At 42.2% G+C, this 25,882-nt stretch overlaps 1 protein-coding gene across 3 annotated transcripts in view; it reads right to left on the reverse strand.

Annotated features, from left to right (window-relative positions):
- Positions 1–25,882, reverse strand: part of SLC1A2 (solute carrier family 1 member 2) — a 129,506-nt gene that overhangs the window by 93,237 nt on the left and 10,387 nt on the right. Inside the window, exon 1 of one of the 3 annotated variants that reach the window (XM_056527871.1) lies at positions 9,360–9,482. The exons of the other annotated variants lie outside the window; for them this stretch is intronic. The gene's annotated coding sequence lies outside the window, so the exon portion shown is untranslated. Of the gene's footprint in view, positions 1–9,359; positions 9,483–25,882 lie in introns of those variants that run through there. 3 annotated transcript variants of the gene reach the window in all.

Consider the following 25,882-nt stretch of genomic DNA (forward strand, 5'->3'; position numbering starts at 1 on the left):
GTGAGGAGGAGGAGGATGGGGGAGGCTAGATAGAGGCTCAGCGCCATTGTGTAACCGTATAATACCGACAACAAGAGCCATAGAAAGGTCACACAAATCTCCAGGGGCAGGAGGGAGTGAGAAACATGTGTTTGCCCCCATTCTATTATTTGGAAGTGAAGGATAGGTTACTAAAATAATACCGTAATAGTGCCATACTGGATCTAAATAATACCTCCATATAGTGCTAAATAAAGCCGGGTTCACATTACAGTCCCTGCCTCTGAGGTCTCGGCAAAATCTCAAAATCGGCTGCCGGCGTGTACATGCTTGGATCGGCGCCGGCACCATTCACTTCAGTGACCAGAATGTAGTCAGATTGTGACTACATTCGGGTCATTTTCTGAGCATCTACGAGTTTTGGCTCTGACTGAAAAGCGCAGCAAATTACGCATTTCAGTCTGAGACAAAACATATATACACTGACTATATTCAGGTCATTGAAGGCCGATCGGATAAGACAATTTTGACATTTTGCCCACGTATCTGTACCTCAAAGGCATGAATTGTGATGTGAATGCGGTCATATAGGCCCAAATAGTGCCCCAAACAGTACATCATATGTCATACAGTGCCCCATAATACTAACCTATAATACAACATATGTCATACAGTGCCCCATAATACTATCCTATAATACAACATATGTCATACAGTGCCCCATAATACTAACCTATAATACAACATATGTCATACAGTGCCCCATAATACTAACCTATAATACAACATATGTCATACAGTGCCCCATAATACTAACATATAATACAACATATGCCATACAGTGCCCCATAATACTAATCTATAATACAACATATGTCATACAGTGCCCCATAATACTAACCTATAATACAACATATGTCATACAGTGCCCCATAATACTAACCTATAATACAACATATGTCATACAGTGCCCCAAACTACTAACATATAATACAACATATGTCATACAGTGCCCCATAATACTAACCTATAATACAACATATGCCATACAGTGCCCCATAATACTAATCTATAATACAACATATGTCATACAGTGCCCCATAATACTAATCTATAATACAACATATGTCATACAGTGCCCCATAATACTAACCTATAATACAACATATGTCATACAGTGCCCCATAATACTAACCTATAATACAACATATATCATACAGTGCCCCATAATACTTATCAGTATAAAATCATATGTCATACAGTGCCCCATAATACTAACCTAAAATACAACATTTGTCATACAGTGCCCCATAATACTAACCTATAATACAACATATGTCATACAGTGCCCCATAATACTAACCTATAATACAACATATGTCATACAGTGCCCCATAATACTAATCTATAATACAACATATGTCATACAGTGCCCCATAATACTAACCTATAATACATATGTCATACAGTGCCCCATAATACTAACCTATAATACAACATATGTCATACAGTGCCCCATAATACTAACCTATAATACAACATATGCCATACAGTGCCCCATAATACTAATCTATAATACAACATATGTCATACAGTGCCCCATAATACTAACCTATAATCCAACATATGTCATACAGTGCCCCATAATACTAATCTATAATACAACATATGTCATACAGTGCCCCATAATACTAACCTATAATACAACATATATCATACAGTGCCCCATAATACTTATCAGTATAAAATCATATGTCATACAGTGCCCCATAATACTAACCTAAAATACAACATTTGTCATACAGTGCCCCATAATACTAACCTATAATACAACATATGTCATACAGTGCCCCATAATACTAATCTATAATACAACATATGTTATACAGTGCCCCATAATACTATCCTATAATACAACATATGTCATACAGTGCCCCATAATACTAACCTATAATACATATGTCATAGAGTGCCCCATAATACTAACCTATAATACATATGTCATACAGTGCCCCATAATACTAACCTATAATACAACAAATGTCATACAGTGCCCCATAATACTAACCTATAATACAACATATGTTATACAGTGCCCCATAATACTAACCTATAATACATATGTCATACAGTGCCCCATAATACTAACCTATAATACATATGTCATACAGTGCCCCATAATACTAACCTATAATACAACATATGTCATACAGTGCCCCATAATACTAACCTATAATACATATGTCATACAGTGCCCCATAATACTAATCTATAATACATATGTCATACAGTGCCCCATAATACTAACATATAATACAACATATGTCATACAGTGCCCCATAATACTAACATATAATACATATGTCATACAGTGCCTCATAATACTAACCTATAATACAACATATGTCATACAGTGCCCCATAATACTAACCTATAATACAACATATGTCATACAGTGCCCCATAATACTAATCTATAATACAACATATTGTCATACAGTGCCCCATAATACTAACCTATAATACAACATATGTCATACAGTGCCCCATAATACTATCCTATAATACAACATATGTCATACAGTGCCCCATAATACTAACCTATAATACAACATTTGTCATACAGTGCCCCATAATACTAACCTATAATACAACATATGTCATACAGTGCCCCATAATACTATCCTATAATACAACATATGTCATACAGTGCCCCATAATACTAACATATAATACAACATATGTCATACAGTGCCCCATAATACTAACCTATAATACAACATATGTCATACAGTGCCCCATAATACTAACCTATAATACAACATATGTCATACAGTGCCCCATAATACTAACATATAATACAACATATGTCATACAGTGCCCCATAATACTAACCTATAATACAACATATGTCATACAGTGCCCCATAATACTAACCTATAATACAACATATGTCATACAGTGCCCCATAATACTAACCTATAATACAACATATGTCATACAGTGCCCCATAATACTAACATATAATACAACATATGTCATACAGTGCCCCCATAATACTAATCTATAATACAACATATGTCATACAGTGCCCCATAATACTTACCTATAATACATATGTCATACAGTGCCCCATAATACTATCCTATAATACAACATATTGTCATACAGTGCCCCATAATACTATCCTATAATACAACATATGTCATACAGTGCCCCATAATACTAACCTATAATACAACATATGTCATACAGTGCCCCATAATACTAACCTATAATACAACATATGTCATACAGTGCCCCATAATACTAACCTATAATACAACATATGTCATACAGTGCCCCATAATACTAACCTATAATACATATGTCATAGAGTGCCCCATAATACTATCCTATAATACAACATATTGTCATACAGTGCCCCATAATACTAACCTATAATACAACATATGTCATACAGTGCCCCATAATACTAATCTATAATACAACATATGTTATACAGTGCCCCATAATACTATCCTATAATACAACATATGTCATACAGTGCCCCATAATACTAACCTATAATACATATGTCATAGAGTGCCCCATAATACTAACCTATAATACATATGTCATACAGTGCCCCATAATACTAACCTATAATACAACAAATGTCATACAGTGCCCCATAATACTAACCTATAATACAACATATGTTATACAGTGCCCCATAATACTAACCTATAATACATATGTCATACAGTGCCCCATAATACTAACCTATAATACATATGTCATACAGTGCCCCATAATACTAACCTATAATACAACATATGTCATACAGTGCCCCATAATACTAACCTATAATACATATGTCATACAGTGCCCCATAATACTAATCTATAATACATATGTCATACAGTGCCCCATAATACTAACATATAATACATATGTCATACAGTGCCTCATAATACTAACCTATAATACAACATATGTCATACAGTGCCCCATAATACTAACCTATAATACAACATATGTCATACAGTGCCCCATAATACTAATCTATAATACAACATATTGTCATACAGTGCCCCATAATACTAACCTATAATACAACATATGTCATACAGTGCCCCATAATACTATCCTATAATACAACATATGTCATACAGTGCCCCATAATACTAACCTATAATACAACATTTGTCATACAGTGCCCCATAATACTATCCTATAATACAACATATGTCATACAGTGCCCCATAATACTAACCTATAATACAACATATGTCATACAGTGCCCCATAATACTAACCTATAATACAACATTTGTCATACAGTGCCCCATAATACTAATCTATAATACAACATATTGTCATACAGTGCCCCATAATACTAACCTATAATACAACATATGTCATACAGTGCCCCATAATACTATCCTATAATACAACATATGTCATACAGTGCCCCATAATACTAACATATAATACAACATATGTCATACAGTGCCCCATAATACTAACCTATAATACAACATATGTCATACAGTGCCCCATAATACTAACCTATAATACAACATATGTCATACAGTGCCCCATAATACTAACATATAATACAACATATGTCATACAGTGCCCCATAATACTAACCTATAATACAACATATGTCATACAGTGCCCCATAATACTAACCTATAATACAACATATGTCATACAGTGCCCCATAATACTAACCTATAATACAACATATGTCATACAGTGCCCCATAATACTAACATATAATACAACATATGTCATACAGTGCCCCCATAATACTAATCTATAATACAACATATGTCATACAGTGCCCCATAATACTTACCTATAATACATATGTCATACAGTGCCCCATAATACTATCCTATAATACAACATATTGTCATACAGTGCCCCATAATACTATCCTATAATACAACATATGTCATACAGTGCCCCATAATACTAACCTATAATACAACATATGTCATACAGTGCCCCATAATACTAACCTATAATACAACATATGTCATACAGTGCCCCATAATACTAACCTATAATACAACATATGTCATACAGTGCCCCATAATACTAACCTATAATACATATGTCATAGAGTGCCCCATAATACTATCCTATAATACAACATATTGTCATACAGTGCCCCATAATACTAACCTATAATACAACATATTGTCATACAGTGCCCCATAATACTAACCTATAATACAACATATGTCATACAGTGCCCCATAATACTATCCTATAATACAACATATGTCATACAGTGCCCCATAATACTATCCTATAATACAACATATGTCATACAGTGCCCCATAATACTAATCTATAATACAACATATGTCATACAGTGCCCCATAATACTAACATATAATACAACATATGTCATACAGTGCCCCATAATACTAACCTATAATACATATGTCATACAGTGCCCCATAATACTAATCTATAATACAACATATGTCACACAGTGCCCCATAATACTAACCTATAATACAACATATGTCATACAGTGCCCCATAATACTAACCTTTAATACAACATTTGTCATACAGTGCCCCATAATACTATCCTATAATGCAACATATGTCATACAGTGCCCCATAATACTAACCTATAATACATATGTCATAGAGTGCCCCATAATACTATCCTATAATACAACATATTGTCATACAGTGCCCCATAATACTAACCTATAATACAACATATGTCATACAGTGCCCCATAATACTAATCTATAATACAACATATGTTATACAGTGCCCCATAATACTATCCTATAATACAACATATGTCATACAGTGCCCCATAATACTAACCTATAATACATATGTCATAGAGTGCCCCATAATACTAACCTATAATACATATGTCATACAGTGCCCCATAATACTAACCTATAATACAACAAATGTCATACAGTGCCCCATAATACTAACCTATAATACAACATATGTTATACAGTGCCCCATAATACTAATCTATAATACATATGTCATACAGTGCCCCATAATACTAACCTATAATACATATGTCATACAGTGCCCCATAATACTAACCTATAATACAACATATGTCATACAGTGCCCCATAATACTAACCTATAATACATATGTCATACAGTGCCCCATAATACTAATCTATAATACATATGTCATACAGTGCCCCATAATACTAACATATAATACAACATATGTCATACAGTGCCCCATAATACTAACATATAATACATATGTCATACAGTGCCTCATAATACTAACCTATAATACAACATATGTCATACAGTGCCCCATAATACTAACCTATAATACAACATATGTCATACAGTGCCCCATAATACTAATCTATAATACAACATATTGTCATACAGTGCCCCATAATACTAACCTATAATACAACATATGTCATACAGTGCCCCATAATACTATCCTATAATACAACATATGTCATACAGTGCCCCATAATACTAACCTATAATACAACATTTGTCATACAGTGCCCCATAATACTAACCTATAATACAACATATGTCATACAGTGCCCCATAATACTATCCTATAATACAACATATGTCATACAGTGCCCCATAATACTAACATATAATACAACATATGTCATACAGTGCCCCATAATACTAACCTATAATACAACATATGTCATACAGTGCCCCATAATACTAACCTATAATACAACATATGTCATACAGTGCCCCATAATACTAACATATAATACAACATATGTCATACAGTGCCCCATAATACTAACCTATAATACAACATATGTCATACAGTGCCCCATAATACTAACCTATAATACAACATATGTCATACAGTGCCCCATAATACTAACATATAATACAACATATGTCATACAGTGCCCCCATAATACTAATCTATAATACAACATATGTCATACAGTGCCCCATAATACTTACCTATAATACATATGTCATACAGTGCCCCATAATACTATCCTATAATACAACATATTGTCATACAGTGCCCCATAATACTATCCTATAATACAACATATGTCATACAGTGCCCCATAATACTAACCTATAATACAACATATGTCATACAGTGCCCCATAATACTAACCTATAATACAACATATGTCATACAGTGCCCCATAATACTAACCTATAATACAACATATGTCATACAGTGCCCCATAATACTAACCTATAATACAACATATGTCATACAGTGCCCCATAATACTAACCTATAATACATATGTCATAGAGTGCCCCATAATACTATCCTATAATACAACATATTGTCATACAGTGCCCCATAATACTAACCTATAATACAACATATTGTCATACAGTGCCCCATAATACTAACCTATAATACAACATATGTCATACAGTGCCCCATAATACTATCCTATAATACAACATATGTCATACAGTGCCCCATAATACTAATCTATAATACAACATATGTCATACAGTGCCCCATAATACTAACATATAATACAACATATGTCATACAGTGCCCCATAATACTAACCTATAATACATATGTCATACAGTGCCCCATAATACTATCCTATAATACAACATATGTCATACAGTGCCCCATAATACTATCCTATAATACAACATATTGTCATACAGTGCCCCATAATACTAATCTATAATACAACATATGTCATACAGTGCCCCATAATACTAATCTATAATACAACATATGTCACACAGTGCCCCATAATACTAACCTATAATACAACATATGTCATACAGTGCCCCATAATACTAACCTTTAATACAACATTTGTCATACAGTGCCCCATAATACTATCCTATAATACAACATATGTCATACAGTGCCCCATAATACTAACATATAATACAACATATGTCATACAGTGCCCCATAATACTAACCTATAATACAACATATGTCATACAGTGCCCCCATAATACTAATCTATAATACAATATATGTCATACAGTGCCCCATAATACTAACATATAATACAACATATGTCATACAGTGCCCCATAATACTAACCTATAATACAACATATGCCATACAGTGCCCCATAATACTAATCTATAATACAACATATGTCATACAGTGCCCCATAATACTAACCTATAATACAACATATGTCATACAGTGCCCCATAATACTAACCTATAATACAACATATGTCATACAGTGCCCCATAATACTATCCTATAATACAACATATGTCATACAGTGCCCCATAATACTAACCTATAATACAACATATGTCATACAGTGCCCCATAATACTAACATATAATACAACATATGTCATATATTGCCCCATAATACAGTGGGCCCTCAAGTTACAATATTAATTGGTTCTGGGACGACCATTGTATGTTGAAACCATTGTATGTTGAGACCAGAACTCTATGGAAACCTGGTAATTGGTTCTAAAGGCACCAAAATGTCATCCAAAAATAAGAAAAAGTGAGAATTGAAGAAAAAGTCCTTATATATAAAAATAAGAAAGATCTGCTGGGAGCTGTAAGTCACTGTCTATATCAGTGTTTTCCAAGTAGGGAGCCTCCAGCTGTTGCAAAACTACAACTCCCAGCATGCTGGGAGTTGTAGTTTTGTAACAGCTGGGGGCACCCTGCTTGGGAAACACTGGTCTATGTAGAGGACAGGAGCTTCTTCAGGGTCCTGTACAGTACATGCAATTAGAGATGAGCGAACTTACAGTAAATTTGATTCGTCACAAACTTCTCGGCTCGGCAGTTGATGGCTTTTCCTGCGTAAATTAGTTCAGCCTTCAGGTGCCCCCGTGGGCTGGAAAAGCTGGACACATTCCTAGGAAAGAGTCTCCTAGGACTGTATCCACCTTTTCCAGCCCACGGGAGCACCTGAAAGCTGAACTAATTTATGCAGGAAAAGTCATCAACTGACGAGCCGAGAAGTTCGTGACGAATCAAATTTACTGTAAGTTCGCTCATCTCTACATGCAATGTCCTAAAAAAGTAAAGGTACAGGTAAAGTGTACAGAACATGTAATACCTCCCTGTACTGTAGGGGGCGCTACCAGACACCAGTCAGTGCATACACTTCAGAAATACAGGTTTTACCAGTTAATGCCCATTCTGATTGGTCAGTTCTTCCAGCCATTGACAGGTATCACAGATCTGGACTGTCCATAGCATTGTATGTTGAGTCTGGTTTCAACATACGATGGTCCAGAAAAGACCATTGTACGTTGAACTATTGTATGTTGAGGCCATTGTAAGTTGAGGGATCACTGTACTAACCTATAATACAACATATGTCATACAGTGCCCTATAATAGTAACCTAAAATACAACATATGCCATACAGTGCCCCATAGAACTAACCTTTATAGAAGATAAGTGTGGTGTCCCCTCAGGTCCACAGGGCTCTCCTGCAGGGCTCTCTCCTAATTCATACGGTATTGTGTTGTATATTTATTATAAGTATTGTACAGTGAATGTAAACTGTATATAAAGGTTGTTAGGATATTTACCCTGTATAGGACCTTCCTGAGGTCATGTGATGAGTCATGTGATGTGTGATCACATGATATAGCATGAGTTCCATTAGCACAGGTAACCAGGCAACCAGCAACCAATGAGCTTTAGTCCAGGCCCTGATATATAAGGGGCTGTAGTCTCTGTTCTCGCTCTCTTATCTCCTGGACCCAAAAGCATATCTGGGCCAAAGCCTATAAACCTGCAGCCACATCAAATCTGTGAGTACAAGTCATGTCCGTACTGTCCCTAAAAAGTCATAACAGTAGTACAGTGGCCGCATTGTCATTATAATAACTACAAGTCCAAGCAAGCCTGAGAGGTTCCCGGTCACCTCTGTCGAGTTGGCTATTTGTAAAGACTGTTTTCTGCCTCCTGTAAAGTTGCATCAAAACTCTGCTTTGGTCATTTACTATAGGCCGTTTTTGGGCTGGTTGTCTGCGGTGCCTTACACCATACAACCACATCCTGGCGTCACGAAAACTAGGGCTTAACAACATCTGGCCCTGCTACCTACACCGCTACACCCCATGGTCCCACTATAACACCGGGGGCTCACCACATAAGGCATACACAGCCCCATAATACTGACCTACAATGCCTTATAATAATGCTAAATAGTGGTTAAAGGGGTACTCCGGCGCTTAGACATCTTATCCCCTATCCAAAGGATAGGGGATAAGATGCCTGATCGCGGGGGTCCTACACGCCTCTGACAGCTGTCACGCCCCCTCCCATAGGCTTGCATTGAGGGGGCGGAGCGTGACGTCATGCGGGGGCGGAGCCGTGATGTCACAATGCTCCGGCCCCTCGGTCGGCAGTAATCAGACCCGGAGCGAACACGCTCCTTTGGCTAGGGGATAAGAGTGTCTAAGCGCCGGAGTACCCCTTTAAAGGGGTTATCCAGGAATAGAAAAACGGAGCTAATTTCTTTCAAAAACAGCTCCACGTCTGTCCCCAGGTTGGGTGTGGTATTACCACTTGGCTCCATTCACTTCAATGGGACTGAGCTGCAGAACCACACTCAACCTAGAGACAGACAGGGAGCTGTTCTTGAAACAAATTAGCTCTGTTTTTTTCTATTCCTGGATAACCCCCTTTAAACACTACTACACACTTTCTACACAATACCACAGCATTTGGGATGACAATCTGCATAGTAGAAGGCATGAATCCAATTCAGCCCAAATTTTCCAAAAATTTGGATTTGTTAGCATCCAAACGTTTTGTCATTGCTTTTGGATTTGTTTTGTTCCTGCTTCTGTACACCGAGTGGCCTGAAGGTTGGCAGCGATGCTGTATGCATACATTCACATTCAATTTGACGGGAGCTCTGCACTCAACTCAGTCGCTCAGTGTACCGTATAGGAGCAGGGACTCCTGCCTTTGAGAGGAGTCCCTGCTCTGGTATATACATAACATGGACAATCACGGGGTAATCAGCTTATCCATTGAAGAACTTGAAAGCAACTGTTTAATTCTTCTGCAGCGCCACCCACAGGGGAAATCAAGCATTACACAGTGCATATAGAAACCAAGAGTCTTTGGACAGGTGTTTCACAACCAGGGTAACTACAGCTGTTGCGAAACTACAAGTCTCAACATGCTGGAAGTTGTAGTTTTGCAACAGCTGGAGGCACCCTGCATGGGGAACACTGTTCTGGTCTATGAGCTGATTGCCACATTTTTTCCTGCTGGGATCCCCCAACAATCAAGTGTTTCCCAACCAGGGTGCCTCCAGCTGTTGCAAAACTACAACTCCCAGCAGGCCCGGACAGCCAAAGGCTGTCCGGGCATGCTGGGAGTTATAGTTTTGCAACAGCTGGAGGCACCTTGGTTCGGGAACACTGCTCTGGACAAAAGGCTTATAACCAAGTTTCTCCCTATAGGGACCCCCACAATCAGTGTTTCCATACCAAAGGCTGTCCGGGCATGCTGGAAGTTGTAGTTTTGCAACAGCTGGAGGCACTCTGATTGGGGGAACACTGCTCCGATCACCAAGCCTCTCCCTGCTGGGACACCCCCCCCCCCCCCCACAATCAAGCTGTACTCTTCGAGAAATGTTGCCAGTAAGTGTCCAGTTTCCCTGCAGCGCCCCCACAGATTAAATTAACGGGGTACTCCGGGGGAAAACTTCCAGAGCAGTAGAAAATCCCCATAGCAAACATATGCTGCTCTGGACAGTTCTTAAAATGGACAGCAGAGGTCAGCAGAGAGCACTGTGGTCGTGACAGGAGAGAAATCCCAAAAGAAAAGCATTTTCTCTTTAGTATACAGCCCCTTAAAAGTACTGGAAGGATTAAGATTTTTAATAGAAGTAATTTACAAATTTGTTTAACTTTCTGGCACCAGTTGATTTAACCTGTTAAAGGGGTACTCCGCCCCTAGACATCTTATCCCCTATCCAAAGGATAGGGAATAAGATGTCAGATCACCTGGGTCCCGCTGCTGGGGACCCCGGGGATCGCCGCTGCAGCACCCGGCTATCATTACTGCGCAGAGCGAGTTCACTCTGTGTGTAATGACGGGCGATACAGGGGCCGGAGCATCGTTACGTCATGGCTCCGCCCCTCGTGATGTCACGCCCCGCCCCCGTCAATACAAGTCTATGGGAGGGGGCGTGGCAGTCGTCACGCCCCCTGCCATAGACTTGCATTAAGGGGACGGGCCATGATGTCAGGAGGGGCGGAGCCATGATGTCATGCTGCTCCGGCCCCTGTATCGCCCGTCATTACACACAGAGTGAACTCGCTCTGTGCAGTAATGATGGCGGGGTGCCGCAGCGGCGATCCCCGGGGTCCCCAGCAGCGGGACTGCGGCGATCTGACATCTTATCCCCTATCCTTTGGATAGGGGATAAGATGCCAGGGGCGGAGTACCCCTTTGACGACCATGGACGTCTATGCTCGTCCATGTGCCGTTAACAGGGTATGACACGGGCTCCTAACTAGAGCCCGCGTCATACCGGCCGGCCCCCAGCTGATTCCTGTAGCTGAGGGTCGGCGTTAATAGCCGACGTGCGGCAGTCACTGCTGCCGGCTATTAACCCTTTAGATCGCCGCTGAACATGCCTTTATCCCGTCCCTGGTGGTCCAGTATGGTGGATCGCACTCCCTCCCAAAGCCTGATCACGCAGGGGGGCGGGGGGGGGGGGGTTACCACTGCTGAGGTAACCTGAGGGCTTACCTCTCCTGCTGTTCCGGCAGGACCAGGCTTTATCAGTCGAGTGCAGAGCACACAGAACAATGTGGTTCTATGAAACCACAATGATCTGTATGAGGAATCAAATGATTCCTCCTAAAAGTCCCCTAAGGGAACTAAAAGTGTAAAAAAAAAAAAAAAAAAAAAAAAAAAAAAAGTGACAAAGTTTAAAAACACACACTTTAACCCCTTCCTTATTAAAAGTTTAAATCACCCCCTTTTCCCAAATTCTATATAAAAAATATACAGACATAATAAAAATAAACATGCATGGTATCGCCATGTGCGTAAATGTCCAAACTATAAAAATATATAATTAATTAAACTGCACGGTCACGCACAAAGAAATTCCAAAGTTCAAAATAGCGTATTTTTGGTCACTTTCATTATATTTCATAAAAATGTATTTTAAAAAAAGGAATAAAAAGCGATCAAAAAGTTCGACCAAAACAAAAATGGTACCAATTAAATGAGCCCTCATACCCGTACGTGGAAAAATAAAAAAAGTTATAGGGGTCCGAAAAGGACAATTTAAAATGTATTAATTTTCGTGCATGTATTTATGATTTTTTCCAAAAGTATGATAAAATCCAACCTATATAAGTAGGGGATCATTTTAATCGTATGGACCTACAGAATAATGATAAGGTGTCATTTTTACAGAAAAATTTACTGCGTAGAAACGGAAGCCCCCAAAATTTACAAAATGGTGTTTTTTCTTCAATTTTGTTGCACAATTATTTTTTTTGCCGTTTCGCCATAGATTTTTGGGTAAAATGACTGATGTCATTACAAAGTAAAATTGCTGGTGCAAAAAATAAGCCTTAATATGAATTTTTAGGTGCAAAATTGAAAGAGTTATGATTTTTAAAAGGTGAGGATTAAAACACGAAAGAGCAAAAACAGAAAAACGCCTCCTCAATGCAAGTCACGCTGTCACGCCCCCTCCCATAGGCTTGCAGTGAGGGGGACGAGCGTGACGTCATACAGGGGGCGGAGCCATGATGGCCACTCATCAGACCCGGAGCGAACACGCTTCGGGGACTGATGGTAACGGGTGCTGCGTGCAAGATCACAGGGCGGGACCCCCGCGATCAGGCATCTTATCCCCTATCCTTTGGATAGGGGATAAGATGTCTTAGCTCCGGAGTACCCCTTTAAAGAAAAGTTTCCCACTGGAGGACCCCTTTAAGTACCATATTTTTCGCCATATAAGACGCACTTTTTCTTCCCCAAAACTGGGGGGAAAAGTTGGTGCGTCTTATACGGCGAATACACATTAAAACCCTGTCCTATCGCGGCGGTTCCCGCGGCCATCAACGGCCGGGACCCGAGGCTAATACAGGACATCACCGATCGCGGTGATGCCCTGTATTAACCCTTCAGACGCGGTGATCAAAGCTGACCGCCGCGTCTGAAGGGAAAGTGACACTAACCTGGCTGCACCGGGAGGGACCTTACCTGCCTCCTCGGTGTCTGCTACGTGCCGGGATCCCCTGCATGGCCGGCGCTCTCCTTCGTCGTCATCATGTCGTCGCTCACTCCGTCCCGTCATCCAATAGGAGCGGCGTGCGTAGCAACGTGATGGCGGCGACGGAGAGCGAGGATACCGGGCAGCAGAGACGTTCCGGAGCGACAGGAACACCCCGGGGACACAGCGATGGAGGGCGACATCCAGGGCAGCGGTGACGGTCCGGAGCGGCGGGGACACGTGAGTATTACCTCCTATACCAGTGGTCTTCAACCTGCGGACCTCCAGATGTTGTAAAACTACAATTCCTGGCATGCCCGGACAACCAACGGCTGTCCGGGCATGCTGGGAGTTGTAGTTTTGCAACATCTGGAGGTCCGCTGGTTGAAGATCACTGTCCTATACTTTACATTGCATTCTAGATTTTCCTCCTTTAAAATTGGGTGCGTCTTATATGCCGGAGCGTCCGGTATTACACGGTGCTTATTTAAATCAGTAGTTTGCCTGTGTAATGCAGGACAATACAGGTCCTCCGGAGAGAGAGACACTCTTTGTAACTACTCTACATTCTGACCAAAAAAAAGAGGGTCCCCGAACAGGGGACCCCCTTATTATAACCCATAAGGTGGACAACCCCTTATTATAACTCATAAGGTGGACGACCCCTTATTATGATTCCTAAGGTGGACGACCCCTTATTATGATTCATAAGGTGGACGACCCCTTATTATGACTCATAAGGTGGACAACCCCTTATGACTCATAAGGTGGACGACCCCTTATTATGACTCATAAGGTGGACGACCCCTTATTATGACTCATAAGGTGGACGACCCCTTATTATGACTCATAAGGAGGACAACCCCTTATTATGACTCATAAGGTGGACGACCCCTTATTATAACTCATAAGGTGGACGACCCCTTATTATGACTCATAAGGTGGACGACCCCTTATTATGACTCATAAGGTGGACGACCCCTTATTATGTCTCATAAGGTGGACAACCCCTTATTATAACTCATAAGGTGGACAACCCCTTATTATGTCTCATAAGGTGGACGACCCCTTATTATGACTCATAAGGTGGACGACCCCTTATTATGACTCATAAGGTGGACGACCCCTTATTATGACTCATAAGGTGGACGACCCCTTATTATGACTCATAAGGTGGACGACTCCTTATTATGACTCATAAGGTGGACAACTCCTTATTATGTCTCATAAGGTGGACAACCCCTTATTATGTCTCATAAGGTGGACAACCCCTTATTATGTCTCATAAGGTGGACAACCCCTTATTATGTCTCATAAGGTGGACAACCCCTTATTACAACTCATAAGGTGGACAACCCCTTATTATGACTCATAAGGTGGATGACTCCTTATTATGACTCATAAGGTGGACGACCCTTTATTATGAAATGAAGAAGGAGTCCAGCACTTCAGTGAAGGCAGCTTTATTATGTGAGGAGCAAGCATTAAAAGCACACTAGTCAGACATGTTTCAAGCGCGAACGCTCTTCCTCGCGTTCGCGCTTGAAACATGTCTGACTAGTGTGCTTTTAATGCTTGCTCCTCACATAATAAAGCTGCCTTCACTGCAGTGCTGGACTCCTTCTTCTTTTCTAGTATCCGGGGCGCCTGGCCGGGCACCGGTCCGTGCATAGCACGACACGGGAGGTGAGCTGGACTCTCTTCATTCCTTTATTATGACTCATAAGGTGCACGACCCCTTATTATGACTCATAAGGTGGACAACCCCTTATTATGACTCATAAGGTGGACAACCCCTTATTATGACTCATAAGGTGGACAACCCCTTATTATGTCTCATAAGGTGGACAACCCCTTATTATGACTCATAAGGTGGACAACCCCTTATTATGACTCATAAGGTGGACAACCCCTTATTATGACTCATAAGGTGGACAACCCCTTATTATGTCTCATAAGGTGGACAACCCCTTATTATGACTCATAAGGTGGACAACCCCTTATTATGACTCATAAGGTGGACAACCCCTTATTATAACTCATAAGGTAGACGACCCCTTATTATGACTCATAAGGTGGACGACCCTTTATTATGACTCATAAGGTGGACGACCCCTTATTATGACTCATAAGGTGGACGACCCCTTATTATGTCTCATAAGGTGGACAGCCCCTTATTATGACTCATAAGGTGGACAGCCCCTTTCAGTCTTATGTTCTGGTGTCCCACCATGTTGAAACTATTGACTGTGCCCAATGGAGCAGATTCTAGTGTTTTGATGTTCCCATCAGGGTCAGAATACTCCATATTAATCTCCATGGAAACCAAGTCCATCTATAAGACATTTCCGTCGATACAGATCTCAGCTGTCACCGCAGTCAATCTGACAGCCCTGTGGAGGGTCTCTGGCTCGGTATCGATCCCTTCATGAATTACACTTGTGTCTCCTCTGCATAATTCACGCTTCGCCCAATATCCGGTGATTTATGGCCATAGCTCAATTTATTACTAGCCCAGAGGTCAGGAGGTTAAACAATCAGAACGCAGTTTGCCGCAATTATCCATCCGACCACATGTGTTCTTATTGACAGCAGGCCGCCATATTTATCACCACACCTGCCGAGACCCTTTAAGGGCCAGATCAGTTTTCAAAGTCACTCAGTCACCGTTGTATTTTAACATTCCTGCACATTGGTGACCCCTGGGGGGAGGCCACTTTATATGGTCGTTGTCCACTTGAATCTACCCAACCCCTTGGCTTAAAGGGGTACTCCGGTGGAATTTTTTTTTTTTTAAATCAACTGGTGCCAGAAAGTTAAACAGATTTGTAAATGACTTCTATTAAAAAATCTTTATCCTTCCAGTACTTTTTAGCAGCTGTATTCTTTTCATTTTGAATTTCTTTTTTGTCTTATCCACAGTGCTCTCTGCTTACACCTGATGCCCGTATAAGGAACTGTCCAGAGCAGGAGAAAATCCCCATTGCAACCCTATGCTGTTCATTCTTTTGACATGGTCTGGAATATCCGCCATAGTGGGAATGGTGCAGCCGAATCCCATTAAAAACAATGGGAGGCTGCTGCACCAAATTTTCTGCAGTGGAATTATGCTTAGAAAATACGTAGTGTGAATGGGTCCTAATACTTTCTTTGGAGGTTCTTGTACCAGTAGGATTTGTAGAGGCACAAATGATAGCAGGGTTTCTAAGGCCACCACAAGAGATGATTCTGCTGGTCCATCCTCCATATACACATTTACACATCCACTTATGATTCCATGTAGATCTTCACTGTTATCACTGTACTGTACATAAGGACTAATATTTGAAATAAATAATGGCCCCTAGTGATTGGCTGTTAAGTCACCTCCAAGTGACGTTGTCTTCTGCTGGACCTTTTGGGCCCATCACTGTGTCAGAGTTTGGGCCCTCTGGAGTGGTCCTGACTGTTGTCTCGGGCCTTTCCCAGGTTGCAATGCAGCCCCAGACATTACTTCACTAGTCAGGTGTTGAAAGGGAGCTTGTCTGTGCTTTAATGGGTGGAGCGACCACTGGGTGAGAGGGAGATCATTCTCCCAAGGGCTGCAGGGAATTGTAGTTTAAAGGAGTACGCCACAGCTCAGCATTTTATAACAAACTGTTCCGAACTTAGTTGCCGGCGCCGGGAGCTTGTGACATCATAGCCCTGCCCCCTCATGACATCACGCCCCGCCCCCTCAATGCAAGTCTATGGGAGGGGGCGTGACAGCCGTCACGCCCCCTCCCATAGACTTGAATTGAGGGGGTGGGGCGTGATGTCATGAGAGGGGTGGGGCTATGACGTCACAAGCTCCCGGCTCCAGCGTTCGGAACAGTTTGTTCCAAACACTGAGCAGTGGAGTACTCCTTTAAGACACAGAATGCATGGAAGGGAGCCTAACTGTGCTGCAATGGGTGGGGTGACTGATGTGTGGGAGGGGAAAAAAGTGACCTCACACTTATAAACAAGAAATCCTGGGACTAGTATTTGGAGGGAGGGAACTCCAACAGGAAATAGCCATTTCATAAAAAGATAGTCGCAGCGTTATGGTAATCTCATAACATAGCTATTTATCCCCAAGACAAGCACTGATCCTTCCTAAGCATGTCCATTATCAGTAGTATGGGTCACTCATGGGTACAGGGCTGGCAAAATAGGCAGCCGCCTAGAGCACCCTCTGGATGAGGGCACCGCTCTGCCCGCTGCAAAAAAAGTTTGGTAGAGGAGGGGGTTTGTTACAGTGTGTCACCCCAGTAGTAAGGAGATTACATGAGGAGGAGGTTTGTTACAGTGTATCACTCCAGTAGTAAGGAGATTACATGAGGAGGAGGTTTGTTACAGTGTGTCACCCCAGTAGTAAGGAAATTACATGAGGAGGAGGTTTGTTACAGTGTGTCACCCCAGTAGTAAGGAGATTAGATTAGGAGGAGGTTTGTTACAGTGTGTCACCCCAGTAGTAAGGAGATTTCATGAGGAGGAGGTGTTACAGTGTGTCACCCCAGTAGTAAGGAGATTACATGAGGAGGAGGTTTGTTAGTGTATCACCCCAGTAGTAAGGAGATTACATGAGGAGGAGGTTTGTTACAGTGTGTCACCCCAGTAGTAAGGAAATTACATGAGGAGGAGTTTTGTTACAGTGTGTCACCCCAGTAGTAAGGAGATTACATGAGGAGGAGGTTTGTTACAGTGTGTCACCCCAGTAGTAAGGAGATTACATGAGGAGGAGGTTTGTTACAGTGTGTCACCCCAGTAGTAAGGAGATTACATGAGGAGGAGGTTTGTTACAGTGTGTCATCCCAGTAGTAAGGTGATTACATTAGGAGGAGGTTTGTTACAGTGTGTCACCCCAGTAGTAAGGAGATTACATGAGGAGGAGGTTTGTTACAGTGTGTCACCCCAGTAGTAAGGAGATTACATGAGGAGGAGGTTTGTTACAGTGTGTCACCCCAGTAGTAAGGAGATTACATGAGGAGAGGGTTTGTTACAGTGTGTCACCCCAGTAGTAAGGAGATTACATGAGGAGGAGGTTTGTTACAGTGTGTCACCCCAGTAGTAAGGTGGGGCATATCAAAGGGCAGAGCCAATGGGCAGGGTCAAGGGGGGGCAAAATTAGCTTTTGCCTAGGGTGGCAAATGGGTAATGGAGAACTAGGGTGTCTTTCATTGTTCATTGTTGTGGTTGGGCAGTGATTTCAAACCATGAACCTCCAGATGTTGCAAAACTACAACTCCCAGCATGCCAACGGCTGTCAGGGCATGCTGGGAGTTGTAGTTTTGCAACACCTGGAGGTCCACAGTTAGGAGACCACTACTAAAGTGGGTGGAAAACTAGCAGTGTCATCGAGCCCCTGGTGTCTGAGAGGACTTCTTCTGTCCAAGGGCTCTTCTGCCACGTATCATCATAAAGAAAACACGGCAGGAGGGTTCACTCACAGACTTCCTAATCAGAGTCTTCCCCACGTATCGATAAAACATGGCCGCTCTCCGCCATGACTTAACTTGTGCGCAGTCTTGGAGTGATTTCAGTAACCGGATTGTATATAAGGGGATTACTCTATATACATTTCCCTATTCTACAGTAACGTGAAGGCTCAACAGAAATAAACTTTTTACCTACAATCCCTTCTTTGTCTTTTTTTTTTTTTTAGCTAATTTTAGCCTTTTTTGTTCTTCCTGCCTGGGTAAAGTGACAGCAGTCAGTACAGGCAGATCTGTCAGAGCGCGTTGTGCGACGTTCTCCGCCTCAGCGAGCGCTCAGCTCTTCTCTATCAGCAGCTGGAAGCCCAGATGACATTTACAGGATAAATTCGAGTCTCCATCTGCCCGGCAAACGTTGGTGTGTGCTGCCCTCTTTTGGGAGCCGCAGATTTCGTCTGGCTGGCTCTTTATTTCTGAAAGGGAGAAGTTCCCGAACCAGTGACTGTAATAGTAGCCCACCAAAAGAAAAAAGACTATGCGGGCGCCTGCTCAATTAACATGCATGCTCTGTGTAGCAGAGCATACATGCTAAAGGTGTACTCCGGTGGAAAACTGGTGCCAGAAAGTTAAACAGATTTGTAAATTGCTTCTGTTAAAAAATCTTTACCCTTCCAGTACTTTTTAGCAGCTGTATGCTACAGAGGAAGTTCTTTTATTTTTGTCTTGTCCACAGTGCTCTCTGCTGACACCTGATGCCCATATCAGGAACTGTCCAGAGCAGGAGAAAATCCTCATAGCAAACCTATGCTTCTCTGGACAGTTCCTGACACGGACAGAGGTGTCAGAAGAGAGCACTGTGGACAAGAAAAAAAAGAAATTCAAAAAGAAAAGAATTTCATCTGTAGCATACAGCTGCTAAAAAGTACTGGAAGGATTAAGATTTTTTAATAGAAGTCATTTACAAATCTGTTTCACTTTCTGGCACCGGATTACTGGAGTGCTGCAGTGGAGATTAGACATCGCATTCCCTATCCTTTGGATAGGGGATAAGAAGTTTTCTAGCGGAGTACCCCTTTAAAGGGGTATTCCAGGATTTTTTTTTTTATTTGACTGTGCTACAGGGGCTGTAAATTTAGTGTAGTTCATAATATAGTGACTGTACCTGTGTTCGATGATAGTCTCACAATTATTCTGTGATTTTTGTCCCAATGTTTATTTTTAACGGCATACAAAACGCGTGGGTGTATGGACAACGACCTCACACTTACAAACAAGGAACTATGGGATTTGTAGTTTGAAAGAACGAACTCCAACAGCCAGTTCTCAAAAAGATATCCTCAGCATTATGTGGACTCACAGCTACCGTATTTTTCGACGTATAAGACGCACTTTTTCCTCCCCAAAATACACACCTATCGCGGCGGTCCCTGCGGCCATCAACGGCCGGGCCCCACGGCTAATACAGGACATCACCGATCGCGGTGATGCCCTGTATTAACCCTTCAGATGTGGCGATCAAAGCTGACCGCCATGTCTGAAGCGAAAATAACACTAACCCGGCTGTTCAGTCGGGCTATTCGGGAGCACCCCGGCGTCCCGAACAGCTTACAGGACACCGGGAAGGACCTTACCTGCCTCCTCGGTGTCTGCTCCGTGCCGGGATCCCCTGCATTGCCGGCGCTCTCATTCGTCGTCATCCCGTCGTCACGCACGCCATCCCGTCATCCAATAGGAGCGGCGTCATGGCGGCCACGGAGAGCGAGGATACCGGGCAGCAGAGACGTTCCGGAGCGATGGGGACACCCCGGGGACGCGGCGACAGTGATGGAGGGCGACATACAGGGAATCGGTGACGGGTCTGGAGCGGCGGGACACGTGAGTACTACCTCCTATACCAATTGTCTTCAACCTGCGGACCTCCAGATGTTGCAAAACTACAACTCCCAGCATGCCCGGACAGCCAACGGCTGTCCGGGCATGCTAGGAGTTGTAGTTTTGCAACATCTTGAGGTCCGCAGGTTGAAGATCACTGTCCTATACTTTACATTGTATTTGGTTCAGAATCTTTATTTTCTAGATTTTTATCCTATAAAATTAGGAGCGTCTTATATGACGAAAAATACCTTTTTTAGCCCTAAGACAAGCGCAGATCCTTCCTAATCATGTCCATTACTGTCTGGCGGGTATGTACTAAAATCACCTTATGCTGGAGAACCCCTTTAATGATGCAGGGTGGTACTAATCGGACATGTGTCTCTTTATATGGAAGGCTTTGTGCTGTATATTAGTTATTTTTATGTTGTGCAAAACGCCAAAATATTGTGAAAAATTGGTAAAATTTGCCCTTTTCTACACGGTGTTTATGGTGTTCACCGTGTAGAAATATGATGTTATCTTTATTCTATGTGTCGGTACAATTATGACGGGCAACCGCCTTCCCTTGTCAATCCTATAGATTCAGGCATCTACGGGTTAAAACTGTTGAGACCGGCGCAATCTCGGGCGTGACTGACAGCTTCCTTCCCGTCGCCAATCTCCTGTGCCGCGTCCCACAGAGCCCAGAATAGGCGGAAGGTATGGGTATGTCCAGTCGCGGGAATGTTCCTGCGGCAAGGAACGTACCCATTAGTGTTAAGCGCGAATATTCGAAATGCTAATTTTTACCGCGAATATCGGCACTTCGCGATTCTGCGAATATTTAGAATATAGATCTATACAGTGGTCCCTCAACATACGATGGTAATCCGTTCCAAATGGACCATCGTTTGTTGAAACCATCGTATGTTGAGGGATCCGTGCAATGTAAAGTATAGGACAGTGGTCTTCAACCTGCGGACCTCCAGATGTTGCATAACTACAACACCCAGCATGCCCGGACAGCCAACGGCTGTCCGGGCATGCTGGGTGTTGTAGTTTTGCCACATCTGGAGGTCCGCAGGTTGAAGACCACTGTTAGAGGAAGTTATACTCACCTGTCCCCGCCGCTCCGGACCGTCACCGCTTCCCTGGATGTCGCCGTCCATCGCTGTCGCCGCGTCCCCGGGGTGTCCCCGACGCTCCAGCAAGGCCTCTGCTTCCCCGGCATCCTCACTCTCCGTCGCCGCCATCACGTCGCTACGCACGCCGCTCCTATTGGATGACGGGACGGCGTGCGCAGCGACGTGATGGCGATGATGGAGAGCGCCAACCATGCATGGGATCCCGAAGAGGACACGCCGGAGCCCCGAGGACAGGTAAGTGATCGTCAGCGGACCACACGGGGCACCGTAAACGGCTATCCGGGGGCAGCTGAAGCAGTCTGCGCTGCCGGATAGCCGTTTATGCGATGGACCCGACATACAAAAGCATCGTATGTTGATGTTGAATATTCGTTTTTTTTTTATGTGAATTTCTGTGACTATTTATGCATATATCGTCACTTCCAGACTGGACATTGATCCCTCCCTTCTTTTAGGTGAAAGATAGAATTGCGCATGCGCATTATGCAAATTTCATCAAAAATTTTCGCATGCAAAAAAAAAAAGGGAACGAACATAGTGAATTTCGTGTACATAGGGCGAATATTCGTCCATATATTCTCCCATGTGAGTGATGTTTCGCACCACGTTTTTATCTCTGTTTCACCGATTCCTCTGCTACATCTACATTACAGTTCTAATCTATACCAACCACTACATCTCACTTTATGGCTTCTCCCTTAGGGCCTTTATTATTGGTTGGTAATCTGATTTGTGCCCTGCGCTATGACAAGTGATGATATATGAACCCGGCGGCCTGTAATCTATCATAAGATCTTGAGCCTCTGCTGTCCTCACCCGGTGACCCCGCTCTCTTTATCTGACCAAAGTGTCAAAGATGTATAACCCTTAAAGGGGTACTCCGGTGGAAAACATTTTTTTTTTTTTTTTTTTTTAAATCAACTGGTGCCAGAAAGTTAAACAGACTTGTAAATTACTTCTATTAAAAAAATCTTTATCCTTCCAGTACTTTTTAGAAGCTGTATGCTACAGAAATTATTTTCTTTTTTTTATTTCTTTTTTTGTCCTGTCCACAGTGCTCTCTGCTGACACCTCTGTCCGTGTCAGGAATTGTCCAGAGCAGGAGAAAATCCCCATAGAAAACCTATGCTGCTCTGGACAGTTCCTGACACTGACAGAGGTGTCAGCAGAGAGCACTGTGGACAAGACAAAAAAATAAATTCAAAAAGAAAAGAATTTCCTCTGTAGCATACAGCTGCTTAAAAGTACTGGAAGGATTAAGATTTTTTAATAAAAGTCATTTACAAATCTGTTTAACTTTCTGGCACCAGTTGATTTAATAAAATGTTTTCCACTGGAGTACCCCTTTAGAGGGGTACTCCGCCCCTAGACATCTTATCCCCTATCCAAAGCATAGGGGATAAGATGTCTGATCGGGGGGGACCCCTGCGATCTCGGCTGCGGCACCCCAGACATCCGGTGCACGGACGAACTTTACTTTGTGCCGGATGACTGGCGATGCGGGGAGGAGGCTCGTGTCGTCATGGCCATGCCCCCTCAGTGCAAGTCTATGGTAGGGGGCGTAGTCACACCCCCTACCATAGACTTGCATTGAGGGGGCATGGCCGTGATGTCACAAACGGGGCGTGACCGTGACGTCACGAGCCTCCGGCGCTGAACCTGACGCCCTAAACGAATGTCGTGTGCAGCAGGGAGATCGCGGGGGTCCCCAGCAGTGGGACCTCCCCGATCGAACATCGTATCCCCTATCCTTTGGATAGGGGATAAGATATCTAGGAGCGGAGTACCCCTTTAAAGATACAAGAACATCTGAAAATAAGATAAATAAAATAAATAAGATAAAAGAAGATGTGTTATTTTATGGAGACATCAGGTACAGGGGGCAGGAGGTGAAATACATATTTGTACAATAAGTAACAATGGAGATGTCATAGATGTTAAGAGCGTGAAGACTCTGTCTCTGAATTTTTTATGATGTTTTTTTTCTAATTTTCTACTTTACTCTGTATACTATAAAATAATCTGAAAATATTGCGGTTTCTATTCTGGCCACTAGGCCTAAAATTAAGCTGAGACTCCGACCTCTGTAGAGATTATGTCCCTGCAGTCCCCTCCTGATCATCACATATAGGATTACAGTGATTGGTGACCCAAGTGTATAGATAACAGTTGTTGCTTACAGCTCAGCCTCTCCCTCCCTGAGGTCACAGAGCATGCCCAGACAGCTTTCCTATTCATATCAATGGGGACACTGTCTATTGTCGCCTATATCCATTGGGCATGCTGTAGCTTTGTTTCCTTCTTGACTTATGGACATCCAAGGCGAGGACACGTCGGATTTTATTACAGCAACGATATATATAGAAACCAGTAGCCAATTGTTATAAAGACTTAAAGGGGTAATCCGGTGGAAAACTTTCTTTTTTCAAAATCAACTGGTGCCAGAAAGTTAAACAGATTTGTAAATTACTTCTATTAAAAATTCTTAATCCTTCCATGTACTTATTAGCGGCTGTATACTACAGAGGAAATTATTTTCTTTTTTGGATTTTCTTTCTGTCACGACCACAGTGCTCTCTGCTGACCCCTCTGTCCATTTAAGGAAATGTCCAGAGCAGCATATGTTTGCTATGGGGATTTTCTCCTACTCTGGACAGTTCCTGACATGGACAGAGGTGTCAGCAGAGAGCACTGTGGTCGTGACAGAAAAGAAATCCAAAAAGAAAAGAATTTCCTCTGTAGTATACAACCATTAATAAGTACTGGAAGGATTAATATTTTTTTAATAGAAGTAATTTACATATCTGTGTAACTTTCTGGCATCAGTTGATTTAAAAAAAAAAAAAAAAAAAAAGTTTTCCACCGGAGTACCCCTTTAAAATCTTCCAGAAGGACCATGTATCACACAGAAAGCTCGTTGACATCAATGGACACCATGTCATGCTTCATTTCTCCTGCAGTGGCGCTGTAGGGGAATTAAACACTTGCGGCTAAGGCTACATTCACATTAAAGGTAAAAGGAGCTCCATCGTGAGAGGACAGGAATTAAAGGGGTAGTCCGGCAAAAAACAACTTATACCCTCCTAGATCTCCTCCCGGTGCCCCCGCTCTGAGTGGAGTACATGCTTCAGATGCTCCATTCATTCTCTATGGGGGCAAGTGCTGTACTTGGGCATCTCCAATAGAAATGAATGGAGCATGTGCCATCTGAAGCATGAGCCCCTCTCAGAAAGTTGGGCGCTGGGCAGGAGATTGTGCGCGTGG

Source organism: Hyla sarda, chromosome 6 (genome assembly GCF_029499605.1).
Source record: "Hyla sarda isolate aHylSar1 chromosome 6, aHylSar1.hap1, whole genome shotgun sequence".
Classification (NCBI taxonomy): Eukaryota; Metazoa; Chordata; class Amphibia; order Anura; family Hylidae; genus Hyla; species Hyla sarda.